This window comes from Chelonoidis abingdonii, chromosome 8, assembly GCF_003597395.2.
Source record: "Chelonoidis abingdonii isolate Lonesome George chromosome 8, CheloAbing_2.0, whole genome shotgun sequence".
NCBI classification, from domain to species: domain Eukaryota; kingdom Metazoa; phylum Chordata; order Testudines; family Testudinidae; genus Chelonoidis; species Chelonoidis abingdonii.
This window is the reverse complement of record NC_133776.1, coordinates 83,722,026-83,742,787: the sequence shown is the minus strand read 5'-3', so window position 1 is coordinate 83,742,787 and position 20,762 is coordinate 83,722,026. Positions and strand designations below refer to the sequence as shown.

The following is a 20,762-nucleotide window of genomic DNA, read 5'->3' as shown; positions in this document are numbered from 1 at the left end:
TTGAGATTTGAAAAATCTTGTTTCCTGATTGGTCCTCTGGTCAGGTGTTTGGTTCCCTTTGTTAACCCTTTACAGGTAAAAGAAACATTAACCCTTAGCTATCTGTTTATGACAGGCTGGCAGAAGGATTTCAGAGGACAAATCCCACAAGGGAGCCACAACCTTGATGCCATTTGCCGAATGCCACTGGAGTGTTTTATTAACCTGTCATTTCTGGCGTGGATCAGGAGGAGCAAAGGCAGCGGTTCGCGGGATGCGGCTCAAAGAGAGGAATTTTTGCCTGAACTGGCAGGAGATCTGTACAGACTGTGTGTGTGTAGCTTGCATCATCTTCTTTTTTGATGGGATAACAGGAAGAAAAAAAAATGATCCATGAAAACATTGTAGCAGTACGTGAAGATATGAGAACCAAACCTAGGTCAAAGCAGTTGTTCATCAGCAGGCATCTAGGAAACATGTTTTAAATGGCATCATAAAAAATAAATAATGCCACTCAGCTCATCTTTCGTTTTAATGGACAGAGGGGGAACAACAGAGAGTGACGAGGATGGTAGCTGGAGTCTGTTGTATCCACTGGGCAGCGCCTTTAGATCAGAAAGCTCCAGAGACCACCCTTCCCTGGACCATGACTTGAGCTCTGAGTGGGACAGTTCCCCACCCCACAAGTGAAAAGTAATTTTGTTATATAGCTTGTGCATTTGCAGACCTTGCCCAAGCAGAAAACTACAGACATTGTTTGCAGAGAAGCATGATGGGTTTCAGACATGGATCAATGCCCATTAATTATCAAGCTGAGACCAACAAAGTTGTTTCACGTGCCACGGACATGCTTTGCAATGTTTGTAAAAATGTCACCCTATGGCATTAATAACTGGAGTTTATGGGTCATAAAAAAGGAGCAAATCTGCAGTGAATCTGTCAATTAAAAGAAAATTAAAGGTCTTCTCTAACAAAATTGTGTCCAAAATGTCAGCAACGAGCAGAAAAATAAACCTCTGTTCTTCTGACTGTAATTCAGCAATAAGAATTCAAGGGCCAGGTTTTTAAAAGGAGGGTCAAAAATGGCTACACCTCTACTACACCCACAGATCCAGACATCTGCTGGACCCATCTTTGACCTCCAAAGTCCTGATAAATAAGCCAAACCCTAAAGAGCAAAACTAAACGTCTACAGCATTAAAAACTGAAACACAGCTGGCAGTGTGCCGCCATGTTGGAGACACGAGTTCAAATCCCAGACTGGGTCACTCGCAGCTTGAGTTGGCAGGGATCTGGTGAGTGGGGGAGGTCACTGTGAAAGCAGCACAGTTAGTTCCCATGGGACAATAACAAACATCCAGCTGGCTGACCAGGAGCAGTATTAACCGAGTTCAATGTCAAGGTTATGTTCTGCATTCACCCTATGCCAAGGTAAAGAAAATTAAAATGCAATTATCCACCTCACGTGCACGCTTTCCATTAAGAAAAAGCAAAGAATGCATGCTACCAATTTCTCAATGGCACTGGAACTTTAAAGAAGACTCTTGGAATAAGTAATTATTAAATAGTTAAATGGGAGAACTAGGGCTCTAGGAAAGAGTGGGACTGATCAAAAAAACAACAGATCCAGTTTTAGGAGGTACTGAGCTCCCCAATCCCATTGAAATCAACAGGAGTTTGAGGACACTCAGTGCTCAGACACTCTGATTGCAAAAAATTATGCAAAAAAATCCAGTTTGTTTTTGTTTCAAAGCGCACTCAGTTTTTGTTATTTTTGGATTTTTTTTCATTTATTGATTTTCATTTTTCCTTCTTTTCTTTTCCTCTTTCTATTTTTCATTTTTTTGTTTTTGTTTCTTTTGTAATCGCTTTTGAAAATAACTATGGAAAGAGGAAAAAAGGACCAAAATAAAAGGGAAATAGGAAAGGAGGAGGGAAATCACTACATAAAAAATTGTAAAAAACCATATCAAAAAAAGGTTGGGAAAGATTTCAGAAGCGGACAATCTTTGGTGAACATTTTCAATTTTGAATAAAGAGCCATTTTGTCACCAAAAAACCTGTTTGTTCAAAACATTTTGACCAGCCTTGTACCATACAGGATAAAACACTAAATAGGCTGAAGAAACTTATGAAGAGGAGACATGCAGATCTGAAAGAATGGTCTGAACCTGGAAAAACAGCTAAGTCTCCCACTCACTTAGCTACATATTCCCCAGTCCATCTTGATGGATAACACAGCCTATATAATGCTGCCAAGGCGGTTAAACCCCACAGTAATCAGCTGAACAAGTTCAGCTTCAGTTTGCACAGCCACTGTGTGAAATCCTGGCCCCACTGGAATCAATGGCGACTTCAATGGGGCTGGAGTTTCACCCAGTGTTTTCAATTTTTCAGCACTTCATTGCGCAATTTTCACGCTTGAGACAATGTCGTCTTTCTATCTGCTTTGTTTGCCTGTGCATGCGCACACACACTTTTTTTTTTTTTTTTTTTTTTTTTTTGGACAGCTGCACCTGCTTCTTCTTTTCCCATCTGCTCCCTGGATTCTAAAAGGGAGAATTCCATCGTTACATTGGCCTGAATGAGAACCATCAACAACCCCTTCATTCAATGTGCATGCTACAATTACAGTAGACTGGTGCTCTTGCTGTACTTCAGCCAAGGTCTTTCTTCCAATAAACCACGCCTGGCACATGAGCAAAATAACCAAAAGAAATGAGCTAGGACAACATTTCTTAAAATCTATTCACCCACCAGGGGATGCACTGCATGCAAACTCGCTAATCAACAGAGCTGCCATCCTCAGCCCAGCTAGCAATAAGTAACAAAGCTAGGCTTTGGAAAGCAACAACCTCTACAAACACAAAAGCCGGAGGCCGGATTCTGCCCTCGGTTATGCACATGACATTCCACCTGTGTCAGTGAAGACACAAGGATTTGAGCCATTGTCTTAGGCCATGATAGAACTACAGAAGTGTGGTCGAGAGACTTCTCTACTCAGATAATTAATTGCTCTACCAGAATTGTTCCTCTCAGTATATTCTCCATGGCCTTAACTAAAAAGATATCTGTCTATTTCAAAGATGCACAGATCTCACTTGAAGGTACATTTTCCTGACATTCGGTCTAAATTTACATATTGGGTTGAACAATATGTAGATTTTTAGCACATCCTACTGCAATAAGGAGACTGGCTGAGGACAGCAGAAAGGCTCCATTCTGTCCTAAGTCTAGTCAGTTGTCTGATTACAGGCCAAATCCTGCTCTTACAAGCATTCCCACAGATTTCAACCAGATTCCTGGTGTGAGCAGGGACTGCAGAATCAGGCCCTCAGAGAGTTTCCAGTCAGACTACCCCACAGTCAGACACTGATTAGGATATTTTCATTGAGATAAAATTGGCCCTTTTTCTCTTCTCTCCATTTCCCCACAGCCAATAGCTCAAGATATCATGGAGGGAGTGACTGGCATTCCATGAATACTTGATTTAAACAGTTACAGCAAGTTTAGACCTAGTTCACAATATCAAGCGTTCAGTTTTTAATAGCCTGTAATCAGCACAGCCTTTCAGACCTGTGTAGCATTAATATTCGTATGGTAGACCAACCTTGTTTAAAAATAGCAACTTTCTGATTTTCTTGCAAAGAGCAGTAACTAAATCGGGGGCGGGGGGCAAGAGGGAATCAGTCTGTCATTATCAGAGAGAAAATGTGAAGCATCATCTTAAAAAAAACACTCCCCCTAGTTATTGTATTATATTATTATTATATTTTGAAATATTATTCCTAATAAATGTTAACATATAACCTACAGCATAAGCAAAGGCAGATATCTGAACATACAATCTAACAGGAACCTATGAGTCTGATCTTGTAAACATTACTCACATGAGTAAATCTGACTTGTGCAAGTTTTCCTGTTGGTTTTATTGGGACTACTCACATGAGAAAGGGCTGCAGCGCTGAGACCTCAAGAAAAGGTCCAAAGCCCATGAAAGCCAATGGAAATATTCCCCTTGACTTCAATGGGCTCTGCATCAGACCCTCAGTAAGTAAAATACAAGGCCTGATTCTAATGCTATTTACACCAGCCACCTCACTGAAGTCAGCAGAGTTATCCAAATGTAAGCTCAGAATGAGGTCAGAATCTAGCCCAGTCTAGGAAGTATCTTTTTTCTTTAAACTCGTTATTCTCTCCCATAATTAGTGTGCAAGGATTTCTTTATATTATTTTATGCTATATGGTTTGTGGCAAATCATATATGGACTTTGCTCAGTTTGAGTCCTCTGACAATTGGAATTCAAGATACATTTGACTGTAATGCCTAGAAAGTGTATAGGTTTAAAAAGACCTTTCTCTTGCAGGCATTTGCTCAAGAGAGTGGCATAATGTATTATGTATAATCTGTTGGAGTGCAGAGGAAATCATTTCATTTGCAAAGTTGGTTCCTTTAATGTTACAGAATTTTTTATCCATATCTGTGTATAGCCACAATGAACGAGTCGGAGTCCACAACCTTCACAAACCCATTTCTTATGGGATTACTCAAGTAAGTAAAGTCTGCTGGGGTGAGTAAGGACTGTTGCACAGGGCCCCTTCATGTGAATGTGTGTGGCTATCCTGCTGATGGGTTAAACTCCCTTTTAAGCGTCATACGATCACTTTCATATCTTCCCATGTGTGCAAAGTCTATTAACCATGCCCCTGAAAACAGATTTCTATTGACCCCCTAATCTCTTAAAAAGGAAAAGAAGGAGAGAGAATCCGTCCTGCTTAAATCAAAAGGCAGCTGGTTCATAACCCGCCGCCACCCTCACCCTTTCCCCGGTCTGCCTGGAGCTCAAGCAAAAAGCCACTGCGCTTCACACACTTCAAACTCACCCCCAGCCCAGCACCGCACGGACCTGGCTCTGACCCCAGCGCGGCCGGGCAGATCCTTGGTCCTTTCAAGACCAGGACAGTCCTGGATGACCCAGACCTCGCTGGAGGTCCTCCGGGGCCGGATTAGGGGTCTGATCCGGAGCCCTCTGCAGCTAGGGAAGGGGGAAAGGAAAGTCGAGAGGGACCCACTGCCTGGTTTTCGCCCCTTTGCATTATCCAAGCGCCGAAATCAAGGCGTCCGGAGCGGTTGCACGGGCTGCGTCCATTCATTTGCAAAGACCCGGACAAGGAGAAGAAGTTGTGCGAGTCTGTCACGTCCAGGGCTGGGCCGTGTACAGGCAAGGAGAGAAAGGGGAGAATTACCTTGTCGCTGGCAGAGCTCCCCCGCACGCTGCCCCGGCAGGACCAGCAGAGTTGTTGTCAAACACACAGGGACCGCGGCTTCTCATCCCACAACAGCCGCCGCACGAGTTCCTTCCAATTGCCGCCTCCCAGCCTCCTTGCTGGTGCTCCAGGTTTCCTCTTCTCTCGAGCCTTCCTGCCCTCTGATCCCAGCCAGCCTCCCGCAAAGGTCACTTTCGGGAGTTGGACTCCACGTAGGGAAACGCAGGAAAAGTTTCTTTAAACTAGAAAACAAGGAAGAAGCCTCATAGATCCAGTAGTTGGCGTTTCCCAAAAGATGGCTCACACTTTTCCAGGCAACACACACACACACACACACTTTTCCAGGCGACACACACACACACACACACACACTTTTCCAGGCGACACACACACACACACACACACTTTTCCAGGCGACACACACACACACACCCTTTTGCAGGCTGCAATCTCTTGGAAGATGCAGAAGGGACAGCAAAGAGAGAGGGGAGGGGTCTGAAGTTCAGGTGGTTCTTGCTGAAGACAAACCAGGGCAGTCTACAGCGCACCTAACAATAAAATAAAATAAAATAAATTAAAAAAAAAACAACACTTCAGCAGTGATCCTGCTGCATGTTCAGAGGTCACGATCTTGCCTGTTGTGTGTATGTGTGTGTCTCAGCAGCTGCCAAGCCAAGACTCTGGGCTGCTTCCTCCACACGCAGGCTTTTGTAGCCAAGCTCCTACATGTAACACGGGGCATGTCATCTAGCTAATTACTAAACTCCTCAGCGAAAATAGCAACCTGCTGTCAAGAAAGAAACTTCCTGCCACTGAAAGGGGAAGCCTCTCAACAACAACAACAACATGAGTTTCTCTTTAACTCTTGTTTTGATCCCAATATGCAAGGAAAAGTTTGAAGGAGATTGACTGCCCTGTTCAGGGTCAGACTCTTCTTGGTGACTTCGGAAAGCTGCAAAATATTTCCCAGTGATCAAAACAATCAAAAGAAATGCTGAGACTTCTTCATCCATTCTCTCTCTTTAAAAGGTTTTTCTATCTGGAAAAAGTCTAGCAACCATTCATTTGCAATGAGCACTGTTATACCCAAACTCTCCTTTGCATCTCCAGAGCATCATTCATCCAACCACGTCAAAGTACTTTACAAAGCTGGGTCAGCGTCTTCATGACCCATTTGTAAAATGGAGAAACTGAGTCAAGGGAAGATTAAATGTTTCATCCACAGTAAATCAGCAGCCAAGCCAGCAATGGAGCTCAAGTCTCCTGACTCCCAGCCCATTGCTTTGGACGCTACACAAAGTACAGAAGTACAAGAATTACAGCTAAAAATCCAGTGAATGGTGCCAAATTCATATCCAGCACAATAAATTTAAACTATTCTATTCTATTCCACAATGTACAATAGCTAAATTCAAACCTGGTGTACCCAGGCACACTTCCACGGACTTCTGTGGCGCGGCATCCACTCACCCCAACATCACAATACTTACCCATGCAAGCAGTCCCAATGAAATCAATGGGACTGCTCTGATTTTTCACTGATTCATCAAACTGTTTTGGTTTCAAGGATTCTCCCAACTTGAAAAGTTTCAAAATTGTCAAAATATCCTGGTACAACTTTTCCACAAGGAAACATTTCAGGTTTTTGACTTTTCATTTTGAAATGTTAATAAATTTAGACTAAAAAATATTTAAAAGAAAGACAAATTTCAAAATTAAAATAAACAAAACATATTGTGTGACCTGAGCAGATTTTTTTTTAAATTATGATTATTATTCACAAAAAAAATTCAAGATTTCAACTTTTTTCCCTCATTCAGGCCAGGAAAATGTTTTGAAATCTCAAAAAAATTCGCAATATGGAAATACTATTTCTGACTCAGCTCTTAACACAAGTCTCAATTCAGCGCAATTTCTTACTGTCCATCCTATCTCTCCTATCTCCCTTGTCAGACTATACATTATTGTGTTTTTGTCAAAATAAAATTTTTGCCCACAATGAGGAAAGTTTCTGTGGGTTGCATCTGAAAAGAAGAGTAGTTTCACATGCTGCTTTTATCTACCCTCATGCTGGAGTGCGTTTGTCCTGATAAATAAGTGATCTGATGGGAGAGCACAGAAATAACTACTATTTCTCTTTCAAAAAAACATCTCCAAGGTTTAATAAGTCAAGATAATAATAACAACAAGGGGGTGGGGGACAAAGCATTATTTAGGCAAGAGTTGGTGATTGTCATTGTTGCTCTTTTGTTTCATTTAATTGTTGTTTTAAATTTTATTATTAATGTGTTTTACAGGAAGAGGCAGGTGAATGCCATAGAAATAAAATGTATTAGTGTAATTAAGATAATCATGATTCATGATAATCTGAGATTCTGTGATTTGATGAAATGCTGAGTGTCTCCTCAATTACTCCATAAAGTCTTTTGGATTTTCTATCCTGCTTTTTATTTATTTTTTCTGATGCACTGAATTTCAAGTGTTTTATTTGGCTATTTGTTGCACATGGAGTGCTAGGGCCCTATCCTGACCTCTTACATCATCACCATTCCCGGCATAGGAAGGATTATTCTGAGCCAAAAATTAGCCATAAATGCTACAAATGCTTATCCATTTATAAATTTCCAGTCTTGCTTCAGTATTTACACTGCTAAGCACCATTCAAACATGGCTTGATTACATTGACGCCATTACCATTCATTAGCATGGCAGACCATAACAGAGCTCAGGGAGTGCAGCTATTTAACTTTCTAACCCCAGAAACGTATCAAAATCTAGGAGAGTGGGAGGTAGTTTCAGAAAAGGAGCTCAGTGTTTGAATCTGAGCATGCAGTCAAACTTTCAGAGGGGTGAAAGGTGCATGATATCACATAGGAATCATGACATTTGTTTTCAGGGATAGATGACAGCTCATTTATCTATATTCATTATGGGGAAAAATCCATTCTTGAATGAATGGCTGAATGGAAATGACTGACTGCAATGGGGACATGCCATGGCAGATGCTGTACCAACTTCCTCACATACACTTCAACCCTGACTCACAAAAAACCTCCTGTTCCAGTTCTGAGGCTTCAAATGCTCTGGCACTGCACCTCAGTCAGGATCTGGAGCAACCGATTTACTCCTTCCACACATCCCACCATCAGCACAGCTCGGCCAGGGAATCACGCTCCCGATCTCTGGCACTCCTTGTCATCCCAGTCCTGAGCCTTGCTTTCATGGAGGTCTTCAATAAACTTCACTCCTGCCTTGCATTACCTTACAACAAATGCTTCTACTCCTGGCCTCCTCTCCTCTGTAGCTCTGGCCATTGGCTTTCAGTCCTGCTGTTTCATTACAAAATTGGCCTAGCAGTTACTAGCTATGGTCCCCCAATTCAGCCACTGAAGTCAATGGGACTTATGTGCATTCTTAAGTACCTTCTTTAATCAGGGCCATTAATAATAATAATAGCATTTAGCACGTAACATCTTCAAAGTACTTTACAGAAATCACTGCTTAAAATGTTTCCATTACTTCGGCAGGGATCATCTTGTCTTTCATGACACAGACCCATTCTGGAAGCACTAACTCAGACAGAATTGGCTAGGGACCAGTGTTTTCCCATTAGCTTTTGGTGCTTCCAGCCAAGTGGTGCCAGCTGCAGATCACAGGAGCTACGCCCTCAGATCACTTCTTCCTGGGGCAGTGCTCCTCCTCCCCTTTGCCAAAGCAGTCTCAGGCTGCTTCTGTGCTTCATTCTCCCTGGCAGGCTGGATTCCTGCTCCTGGCAGATGGATTACTCCCCAAATCTCCCCACATGCTAGTACAACAACAATATGCATGGCTGGCTGATTTCTGATGCGGGTGTTTGGAAAGGCACAGAGATGGCTCCTGAGGCTTAATGCCTTGCAAAAAGTTGCACTCTCAGCAAAATAACATTGTATGATCTCAGCCTTCATTTGCACAAACATGCAAGGATTTAGGGCCCAATACTTCCCTCACCAAAAAGTGCTATACAATGTAGTAAGGGTGAAATCCATAAGGTTATTAACATGAGCTAGGGTTTGCAGGACAACTGGGCTAAAGGGACAGGTCCTGCTCCAACTAAAGCCAATGGCAAAATTTTCATTGAATTCAGTGCAAGCAGAAAATCTAAAGTCATCTTATTTCTTTTCTTAATTATCTGCTGGGGTAACCAGCCCCCCCCCCGCCCCCACCCCCGCATTGCTGAGCATTCTAAAACTGACAAGATTTCACAGTTTCATTTCAGTAAAACAAACCACCACTTTGGATTTGGTGCAATCTCTTTCTACACCCGTCTTCATACTGTCCCAGTGATGCCATCAGTAGAATCTGTGCTGCAGAGTAAATATGTTGAGCCTGATTACTCTCAGCTGTATTGGTATGAATTAGGTGTAATGTTATTTAATGATAATTCCTCTCTCTTTTCATCAGTAGATCTCAAATTGCTTTAAGAAAGGAGGTATCATTATACCCATTTTACAGGCAGGGAAACTGAGTCACAGACAGCTGAAGTGACTTGCCCAAAGTCACCCAGACAGAGGTGGGAACAGAACACAGAGGCTCAGTCCTCTGCTCTATTCAGTAGGCCACATGGCCTCTCTTAAAGCTAATAGGTTTACTTCGGTGAATAATGTAAGTGGGATTTGGCCTAATACTTCTCTGTAAATAAAATGAGATAGAAAACATATTTTTCCTCATTGTGTCTTTAAAGGCAGTACTTTGTTTTCTTGAAGAAATGAGATAAAACCCTGAGAGCAACAGGGTTTTGACTCTTTACAAAGAACTGCTTTAAGGTCACTGCATAGACCCAACAGAAAGGCAGATGATCTGTGACAACGTGCTCACTGGGAGGGGAAGAGAGGAATTTGCTCTCCTCTTGCAAGATGACATCTTTCTCCAGAGACATCTTTAGCTCTGCAATCTCATATACATCCTGCACAGTCATTTAAGAGAGACCACAGTCTGGTGAAAAACTGTATATTCCTAAAAAGTATCAGAGGGGTAGCCGTGTTAGTCTGGATCTGTAAAAGCAGCAACGAATCCTGTGGCACCTTATAGACTAACAGATGTTTTGGAGCATGAGTTTTCGTGGGTGAATACTCACTTCGTCAAATGCATTCGTCGACATGCATCTGATGAAGTGGGTATTCACCCAGGAAAGCTCATGCTCCAAAACGTCTGTTAGTCTATAAGGTACCACAGGATTCTTTGATGCTATTCCTAAAAAGTAATTTTCCTTGTGTGTGTTATGAATACTACCTTGGATTATTAAACCTGAAAGAAATTTTAATATCTAACTTGCTTTCACTAATTAAGTTGTTTACACTTTGGGTTTCTCACAAATGAAAATACATCACCTTGATTTGACCTTAGATTATAATCAGTTTCTAGTCAATTTCACTCTTACCTCCTCATGCACCAGCACAAATGCCAAAGGCAGGACTACAAACATTGCAGGGGCACATTTCTTATAATTTATAAACGAATAATTTTTGTTTTGAAAATTTACAATGGAAACAGAATAATTTCTAATTGGGCACATAAACATTAGTTTTTCCTCAATCTGAATTTTGAGCCATATCTAATCAATATATCTTTCTATATCTAGAGCCATATCTGATCTGTATATAGATATAAAAGGACAATAATAATAATAAAATAATAAATGCTGAGGGCTTTTATGTTTGCCTTCTGGTTTTTAAGTCTTTAGGCTTATGGTTTCTGGTTGATCTGCAAATGAAAGTGTTAAAACTTTTGGTTTGGGGGTTTTTTAATGAAAGTGTCATTCTCATGTAATCAAACAATTCCAGGAGCTGGGGCTTTAAGAAAAACACCAAATATCATGAGATTCACGAAAAAAAATCATGAGTTGCCAACCCTTTGGGTGTGCACATCTTCATCAGGTATTGAGCAGAAAAGAGTGTAAGAAGCTGCCAGTTGTCAGCAGGACTTCTTTCTAGAATATCAGTTCTTACAGTCCATCAACCACCTACATATTAGTTTCATGTTAGGCCAATTTCACATAATAAGGTTCCCAGTGCTTCTATCATTGGCGATGACTAATATCAGTGGTTTGGGACTAACAAAACTGTGGCTGGTGAGCAATTCACACATTCATTATAGGGCCAGATTCTCAGCTGGGGTAAATCACCATATCTTCATTGACTTCAGTGGAGTTACAACAATTTACATGAGCTGAGAATCTGGCTCTGTAAATTGTGACCAGAAGGGAACCTTATGATCACCTACTCTGGCCTCCTGTATAACACAGACCATGTTATTAATTATGTGCAGTAAGAGTTCATTATATAATTACCTTCCCCCTACACTGATCACAAGTTCTCAGTTTCATCAGATAAAGCCAACCCAATTCTTCAATGGGAATTGAAGAGTCCTAGCATTTCACAAGATAAGGTCCTGCAATTGCAGCTAACAAGAAACAACTTGCAGACCTTATCTGTTGTATTCCAGAAATGTTACAGAACCCTTTGAGTGTATTTAGAGAGCTGCTAAAACCTTTTCATACAATTGGACCTATAAAACAGTTTATTAATAATGAAATGATTGGTAACAAATAAGGGTCCTGGTCTGCTTCCACTAAAGGCAATGTGAGTTTTTCCAGGGACTCCAGAACAGACAGGATCATGTCCATTTATCAACAGCTAACTCACAGCAGTATCCAACTTCATACACTGTTTTCCTAGCCTTAGAACAGGAAATAACTGTAGTCTCTCCCATACCACTGTGGCATAACTGCTTGTAGATGTTGATTATTTAAACAAGATCACTGTACACATTTTAGTGCAAATCTTTACCCATGTGAATAAACCTCACCTACAGGTGGTCCCATGGGAGTCAATGGGACTGCTCAGGTGAGTAAGCATTTGCAGGATCAGTCTCTAATGTGACTTTCATCCCAAATACTTCACAAACCATGGGCCAAGTCAAGTTCCCTTTTTCAATCCTACTTCCTTAGGTGAGTAAGACAAGCAACAGTGGGTCCTTTGGAGCCAGTCTTTACTAACATGAATAGGCCCCACTCATAAGAGTTGGCTCATTTACATGTTAAAAAGATTTGCAAGATCAGGCCTCATGAGTCTATAATCTAATGGAACTACTATTACTGCAAAGTGTTGTCATGTGGGCATGGGCTGTTGTAGGATCAGTCCCTTGATACATAAACTATATATCTCTTTAACCATCATTGAAATACACTCACCTCTAGAAAGAATGTGGCAGCTGTTTAACCATATGCTGTTTGCAGGCGCAGGATTACAGCACTCCATTGACTCAGTCAAAAGTTTTCTTTAGAATCAGAAGGAATGGAAACATTTTTTAAAGCTTTAATGGAGGCGAAAATCTGCAGAAAACTTTAGAGATCAATAATAAAAAAAAATCAGTGGAGACCCTAAAGCCATACTATAGTGTGGAAATTTCCTGACACTTATTTCCAGTGCCCTTTGGAGAACTAAATTACAAAACTAATGGCCAGTCCCCCTATTATTAATCCCAGCAATTCTTCTCACAGACAAAGGATTATGGGCCTCCCAGGGCAAATCAACTGCAAGACCAGATGAGCTTCCTCCTGAATCTCATTTTAGATTTGTCAAAAGATTAGCAAACCTTCTGTGTGATCTTGAGCTCCATTTTGGGTGAACTCAGGTCCACTTTCAAGTGAACCTGGAGCTAATATATTGCGTTGCTTCAAATCCTTGAAAAACTGGCAATTTCCAGTGGCTCTGTGGAGAGTTTAAGTGAAGTTTAATGGTTCCAAAATACTGCAAGTGAATTTCCTAGAGCTCCCATAACCACCATCATGCTCTGAAATCCTCCCAAATCTTGCAGCTGCCTTGAGGCTGAGGGTGGAGCTAGGGCTGACCATGACCAGCTAACACAACCTGCCCTGTTCATACTATGTGCAAAGAGCCATTTAAAATAGTGTTAGTTAAAATGTGTGCATTAACACAGTCTAAAAAACTACCATTTTTTCAAGTTTAGTCTAGACCATGCTCTCATACTATGCAGAGTTCCTCCTTCCATGTCCTTATTCTGCAGGTGGTTTGTTTAACAACTTGGGGTTGATTTTTCTTCCCACTCTTTCCCTTACCACATTTGTTCTTTATTTCTCAGCTCTTTCCAGGGCAGATATGCCTCTTAAAATTGTGCTGCATCTTTCTGGTGCTGTCTAAACACAACTCCTTTGATATCCCTGAAATCAGAAAAAATGAAGGAAATAAAAGAACGAAATAGAGGGGAGTTAACAGCATTTGGAAACCCAAACAAGCCTTCTGGCATGGCTCAGGCATCAAAGTGCCTGTGCTTCCTCAATTAAATCAGGCTTACTACTTCCTGTTTATCGGTACAGTGTCTATAGGGAGGACTGACCAATAGCAATGCAAAAGCTGCTATTCCTAGCCAAGGAAAGCTCTTTGTCTTTATATTTGTACAGGGTACAGAGAGGGGCCCAAGCTAGGTGAGGAATCAAACCTCCTCAGTGCTAAAGAAGCTTCAGGTCTAGGGTCTCAATTTGAGGCCATTTCTAAATCTCATAAACTCAATGTGCTTTTTTTTCCCTATCCAGAACACCAAAAATGTGAACCCCATCCTCGTCCCAGAGTCTCTTCATGTGTTGCATTTTCACCGAGTTAACAAGCATGCAGGAGCCTCAAACTGGATTCTTTATTCAAGTCAGTGTAACAGCTTTACCATCTTGTTATTGTCCTCTCCTCCTGACTCCTTCCTTACGCTTCCCCTAGTGGTCTCCAGCATGCATTGCATTTACATGTTCCTTTTTTCAGTGAGCATTGCTCCAACAGAGCATCTGTTTCATTGACCTCGTCCATCATTTTTATTACTTTTGGTACAAATATTTTCAAATGAGTTAGGCCCTCAACCCCCATTGACTTTCTATTAGAGTTGTGCATGTAATTTAAATATTACACTGGACTGTCTTTTTGTTCTTTGTTTGCACGGCACCTAGCACAATGGAGTCTTAATCCATTGCTGGGGCTTCTAGGTGCTACCACAACACAAATCATAATAAATAGTTTAATCATTCATCTTCAGCCTTCTCCCCTCCCCGCCTCCTTTCCCCACTACACACCCACAAACTGTAATGCATGTATCTATGGAATATCAAGTTTGTCTTCTGGATTCTATATATCTACTCATTTCAAAAATGTATCTCTGTATGGCAGACAGTATCCATTTTGTTCTCAGAGTAGCTGTAGCCTGTGCAAAGGAGACATACAGCAGGGGTTTGTCCAGGGTCTGGTACTATTCCATATTTCCATTAATGATTTTGATAATGGAGTGAAGAGTGTGCTTATAAGATTTGCAGATGACACCAAGCTCGGAGAAGTTGCTAGCACTTTGGAGGACAGGATTACAACTCAAAACAACCTTGAAAAATTAGAGAATTGGTCTTAAATCAACAAGATGAAACTCAATACAGACAAGAGCAAAGTACTTCACTTAGGAAGGAAAATCAAATGAACAACTACACAATGGGGGATATCTGGATAGATGATAGCGCTGCTGAAAAGGATGTGGGGGTTACAATGGATCACAAATTGAATACGAATCAACAATGTCATGCAGTTAGTACATTCCGGAGTGTACTAACAGGAGAGTTGTATGTAAGACACAGGAAGTAATCATCCCATTCCACTCAGCCTTAGCTGGAGTATTGTATCCAATTCTAGGTGCCAACACTTTAAGGAAGAAATTGGAGAGAGTCCAGAAGACAGCAACGTAAATGATAAAGGACTTAGAAAACCTGAGTTATGGGGAAAGGTTAAAAAAACTGGGCGTGTTTAGTCTTGAGAAAAGGAGAATGAGGGGGGACCCGGTAACAGTCTTCAAATTTCTTAAGGGCTGCTATAAAGAGGACGACGATCGATTGTTTTCCATGTCCACTGAAGGTAGGACGAGAAGTAATGGGCTTAACCTGCTGCAAGGCAGATTTAGGGCAGATATCAGGAAAAAATGTCTACTATAAGAATAGTTAGGCACTGGACTAAGTTACTAAGGGATGTTGTAAAATCACCATCATGGGAGGTTTTTAAGAACAAGTTAGGCAAACACCTGTCAGGGATGATCTAGGTTTACTTGACCCTGACTTGGTGCAAGAGACTGGACTAGGTGGCCCCTTAAGATTCCTGCTAACCCTATATTTCTATGATTTTATCATTTCTTTAATGCCAAGTCAACTTCAATCAGGCTGAAAATATGTGGTTGCCTTTTTGTACGGAAAAACATCAAACCTACACCTGGAATGCAAACCCAAACAGTGAACCTTTGGAGGGGTTTGGAAAAACTTTTGGTTAATGTTTTCCCCCCCCACCCATTGTTGTTCTGTTTTGTGCTCCTTTTTCACCTCCTGGGCCCAGCTGTGATCAGAAATCCAGTCACACCAGGACTATGAGGCTAACAGAATCAAAGACGTCAGAGACAGGAGTCAAACTCATGTGGTCCCAGCTTGTGGTCTCAGCTCAAACCAGGCTATGACCCCAATTCAGCCAGGTACTTAGGCACATGCCTGACTTTAAGTACATGGGTGAAGGAATAAGGGACTACTCACATGTTTAATGTCAGGCACATCCACTCTCTTGCTGAATCAGGGTCCTGGTCATGCAGGAAACCACCTGTTGCCTAGGAGCCATACGCATTGATTTTGATTAAAACATGCACTTGGGATTTATTGCCGCACAACATTTTGCTGTTGATCATCTACGCTAGCTGCCCTTCTGCTGCAGGCAAAGTGAATACCAGCACTACCACGGAGTTAGCTGGGACAGCAGTAATCTCTTGTTTTCACTGGTTTATGAAGAGATGGAGGGGGAGGGGGATGTGGTGGAGAAGCACTCTGCTCTGGAGTAACTCACTGAAACACAATAATTAACACCCTTGTTACTGCAGCAATGAATGGCCATTTTTGCTTGTGCATATTTTTTTGCCCCTCATTCAATAGGCCAAGTGAATTTTCTGTTTGTTCACAGGTGCCTTCTGTTCTTGCCCTTGGCTTTGGTTACTCCTGAATATAGTTTTATGGTGAGAAAAATGTAGCCCAAGGTTCTTGGAACAAGTAACAACATCAAAAGCATCATAATAGCAGGCCTCTGCCTCACAAGGGGAGGGTCTGCGTAACCCATACCAAACTAAAGGAAGTCAGATTGACTGAGAATGGAGAAACTTGAGGGAAAGGGGAAATGGACCAAACTCTTAAGGCAGAAGTTGACCACAGCGCATGTCACCAGTGCTGATTAACGTCCACAAGACTTTCTGCATGTTGCAGATTTGTCACCGCTACAAATTCATTGCAAGTATTAATCCTGCGGTACTCACTGCATCTGGCAGTGGTCTTGACTATCTGTGTCGCTTGCAGGGAATCACTAAGAAAGCACTTTCCTCTGTTTCAACTGCATGAGCCTCTCTGTGTTGCCTGCTCCCGCCTGCATCCTGGCATGTCACACTCTTCCTCTCTTAAAAAAAGCAGACTTAGGTCCATCCATGACTCATAGAGAGGGCAGTCTCAGAACACATAGGCATAAGCAGGAATGGATCCTGCCTCGGTAAGAAACAAACCTGCAGGGAAACAAAGAAGAGGGCTTAACACTTATATAACACTTTTCATGGCTTCATCTCAAAGTGCTTCACAAAGGTTGCTCAGATTTATTAGCCCTGTTTTAAAGGCAAACAATAATGAGCCACAGGAAGGCTTAGACTTGAATTTTCAGAAATAGCCACTAATTTGGGTTCCCAGGTTTTTGGGTGCCCAGCCAGAGATGCCCAGAGCCTTATTTTCAGAGGTGCTGGGCACCCATTATTCCAGCTAAAGGCAAGCCCAAGAGGCCTCAAGTTTTATACCCAATAAACTGAGACACCCCAAAATCACTGATTTTGAAAATTTTGATCCTGAATTGAATATAATGGCCCCTTGGGGCCTTGAAAAGCTGTGAACCTGCCCCAGGTCACACTGTCAGCGTGAGGCAGCTCTCAAACTAGAACCCAGCACTCCTGACGCCCAGTCCAGTGCACTCTCCACTGGACCATGCTGCCTTTCTTACAGCCTGTTAAACTGCCCACTTGCTATCTATACATAGTTTATTCACCTCATCCCTAAAAACATTGCCATGGGCAGGGTGGATTGAGGTGCCTTTTCAGGGCCGGATTATGACATTCTGAGGCCCTAAGCTATGTCAAGTGTAAGAGGCCCCATACCATAAAAAAATGAATTTATATATTCAATGTCCTTTCTGTGAAAATAATAAACACAAACCTTTATATTTGCATATATACAAAGGCAAAGTTGTAAAAATAGTATATAATAATCTTCATTTTCAGCAGCCCTCTCTGTAATGATAACACCATGACAAATAAATTTTAGACAAATTCTTTGAACTAATTGTGTATGTAAGTAAAGAAGAAGTAAACAATACACTATAAAAATACAAAATCAAAAAAATTACAGTAAAAATACAATTTACTAGAAGAGTTCTCAGGAAATGTTCCTTCTCTGTTGGGGCATATAAATTATGGAATTCCTTGTCTGTGTAAGGAATGAGACTTTTAGAGGATACAAGAGGCAATAGAGGATATAGGATGCGGATAACCCATAAGCTTAAAGCTCAATTATTAGTTATATTGATATGAATTACACCCAGCTAATAAACAAACCATCAGAAAATTGTATGAGGGTTATATTTTTCCAATACATTGATTTGTTTTGTTTTTATAGAAGCTTATGCTGAATTATCTAGTATTGGTACTAAAATTACTGGCAGAAAGTTTTTATTGAAACCAGTAAAAACTTTAATATTATAAACATTGAGATTTGTATATCTATACATCAACAAATAATATTTATATGTATATGTGTGCCGAAAACCTGTTATTTTACTAGGACATTTCTGTGAAAGTTAGTGCTATTTTGTCTATGTTCTCACAAGAAAAGAAGAGACCATACATAATTTTTTTACACCATGAGAAGTAAGGAAAATTATCCTTCTTTTCATATGAATAAAAGAAAAAATGTTTGATTAATTTTGTTAGGGAAATACAAAGTTTATCTGGACTATATATAAAATATATTTACAAATGTTTATTCTGATTTAATTTTCTCTATGAAACAATGAATTATTGGGATTTTTCTTTTGCCATACTATAAAAATACAATGTATTATGCATATGATATGTGATTTATAAGTCTATATAAGAATTTTTACATAGCATACTATCTATTATCTTCATGCGCCAAACCCACCAAGCTGAAAATCCCAGTCTTTTTTCTAGGCAGACATCTCTCTTCGCATTTGCTGCTCTATCCTCTCTCTCTCCGAGCACCACTAATTAATCTCAAGTAAACACCTCGTACACACAGAGTTACAACAAGTTATATGTGCAAAAGAGAACAAAAGAATTTACCAGAAAAAAGACTGGTAATCTCTAGACGGGCATTGAGAAAGTGAGAGAAACTAGCTTATATTCAAGCAAATATAATGAATATTATAGGCTTTAATAGCTTATAAATCATATATGCACATAATTTGAAATAACTTGCTCACCAAGTACTCAGAATATTTTGATATATATATATCTTCCTTTGCCTCTATCAAAAACCTCTATTTATCCTTTCATCAGCACTCTCTAATATTTATTGTGAAGGTTTCCGAAACTGATGGAGGGAAGCCAGCACAAATTTATCCTCCTCAAAATCCACTCGATCCAAGTCCATAAGACGATCACCTGCAAACTCAATCATGTGAAGCATGGACAGAGCATGAAGCAGAAAGCAATGTGCGCACTGAAACACACAATTGTACATATGTACAGATCAAGAGAAAGAACACACTAACATATCAGTATGAGCTTGGCAGGATTGCTTCACGACACTGCCGTCTCCGACCTCACATTTTTCCTGATTTTATCAGCAGTGAGATTATTTATTTATTTATTTTAAAAAGTTATGAAGGCATAGTCAGAATTTTATCAGTAGCAACTGGCCAACAAAACTCTGCCTTAGGAGACTCATAGCAGACTTACTCATAGAACTACTAATGTTACAAGTGCAATTACTGTTTTTTTCTCAGCCCTGGCCTCCCACTCTCAATAGTGAACAATTAGTGAAGGGTAGGGTAAGGATATTTGTGTAGCCAGATGTGTATATTTTTGCCATATTTGAACAAAATGTCTATATTTACAGAGAATCTTCTTTTTCCCATATCTCCTTTATTTATCAACCGATTTTGATGAAATTTGAAATGGAGTCATTTTTTTCTTTTTTAGAGGCCCCTCAAATTGTGAGGCACTAAGATGTAGTTTAGTAATCTTATACCTTAATCCAGCACCGTGCCTTACACATGTGTGCCTCGTATTTTGTCTTTTTCCCAATAGAGATGGGCAAACCATCCTGCAAGTGCAATGCCCAAATCTCAGAATGAACCTGAAACTATCCTCTTCCCTCCTCACTAGTGCCTGATAAACTCCTGTCATACTGCGGTCCCCCAGGCTGTTTTAAGATGCTTGAAAATCCACCCTGGGCCAGTTGTCATCTTCAGGTAACACAAGCTCTGGGGCTTTCCCCAGAGTCATGGTGAGGGCAATGTATTCTGGGACAGCTCTGAACTTAGGGAGTTAGTGTATAAAATCTGAATACTACAGCTGGCCAGTGCACAGAAGAGAACCAAACCTGAAAGTCCTTCCCTGGGTGGCATCACTGGAAAGGAGATTTCTTAAGGGTCAGTCAGAAGGACTGATAGGATGAAGTAGCCAGCTGGGGCAATGAGGAGGAATAGAGTCACTGATTCAGCAAGGCACTTAAGCATGTGCCTAATTTTAAACATTGGAGTCAAGAGGGTTACATGTGTGCTTGAAATTAAGCACGTGCTTAAACACTTCACTGAATTGGGTCCTGAGTGGACCTGGGGTGGATCTGAAATCAACTACTTTGTGTGAGGTGAGGGAGGTAGCGGTTGAGACATTTATGGGGACAGTGTGAGGTCAAGCAGGGGATGGGGATGAAGGTAGGACCTTTGTGGGTACTCAGGGGAGTTCAAAGAGAGGGTTCTGGGTGCGAAGGGCCCTGTTTCACATCAAGGAGAGAGCTGGGAGGGGTCAGGAGCCCTGAGTACAGGCAGGGAGAGGGATTCTGACCATTCAAACAGATTTTAGCTCTCCCTTTGATAATAAATGGAGCCAAACCCTTCCACTCACCCCCCCGCCCCCAGCTGAGGGCTAAAGACAAGAAGATCCTTCTCTGATCCCATCTTGAGTAAAGTACATTCCACAACCACAGAGAAACATGGTAAGGAGGTTTCCTCTGACACAAAACCAAGCCTGTCATGCTTGTGAATATTAAAGTCATAGACAATCTGCTTACACTCAAGATCACATGCCATTTTAAATGTATGTCTCAACCCATCGGCTTAAAATGTTTCATAAGAACCATCTTACCAAGGGAGCAGAGCATAAACATCTCTGTTAAAGAAAGAAGCCTACTGAATGAA

General features: G+C 41.0%; 2 protein-coding genes across 4 annotated transcripts in view; both read right to left on the bottom strand.

The window, feature by feature from the left end:
- ARHGEF9 (Cdc42 guanine nucleotide exchange factor 9) overlaps positions 1-5,289 on the bottom strand; it is a 319,664-nt gene extending 314,375 nt beyond the window's left edge. For 2 of the 3 annotated variants that reach the window (XM_032771801.2, XM_075068779.1), the window contains exon 1: positions 5,227-5,284. The gene's annotated coding sequence lies outside the window, so the exon portion shown is untranslated. Of the gene's footprint in view, positions 1-5,226 lie in introns of all 3 variants that reach the window. The other variant, XM_075068778.1, reaches the window with a different exon arrangement.
- A 10,795-nt stretch (positions 5,290-16,084) lies between these two features.
- AMER1 (APC membrane recruitment protein 1) overlaps positions 16,085-20,762 on the bottom strand; it is a 90,360-nt gene continuing 85,682 nt past the window's right edge. The window contains exon 4 of the mRNA XM_075068780.1: positions 16,085-16,842. The gene's annotated coding sequence lies outside the window, so the exon portion shown is untranslated. The remainder of the gene's footprint in view (positions 16,843-20,762) is intronic.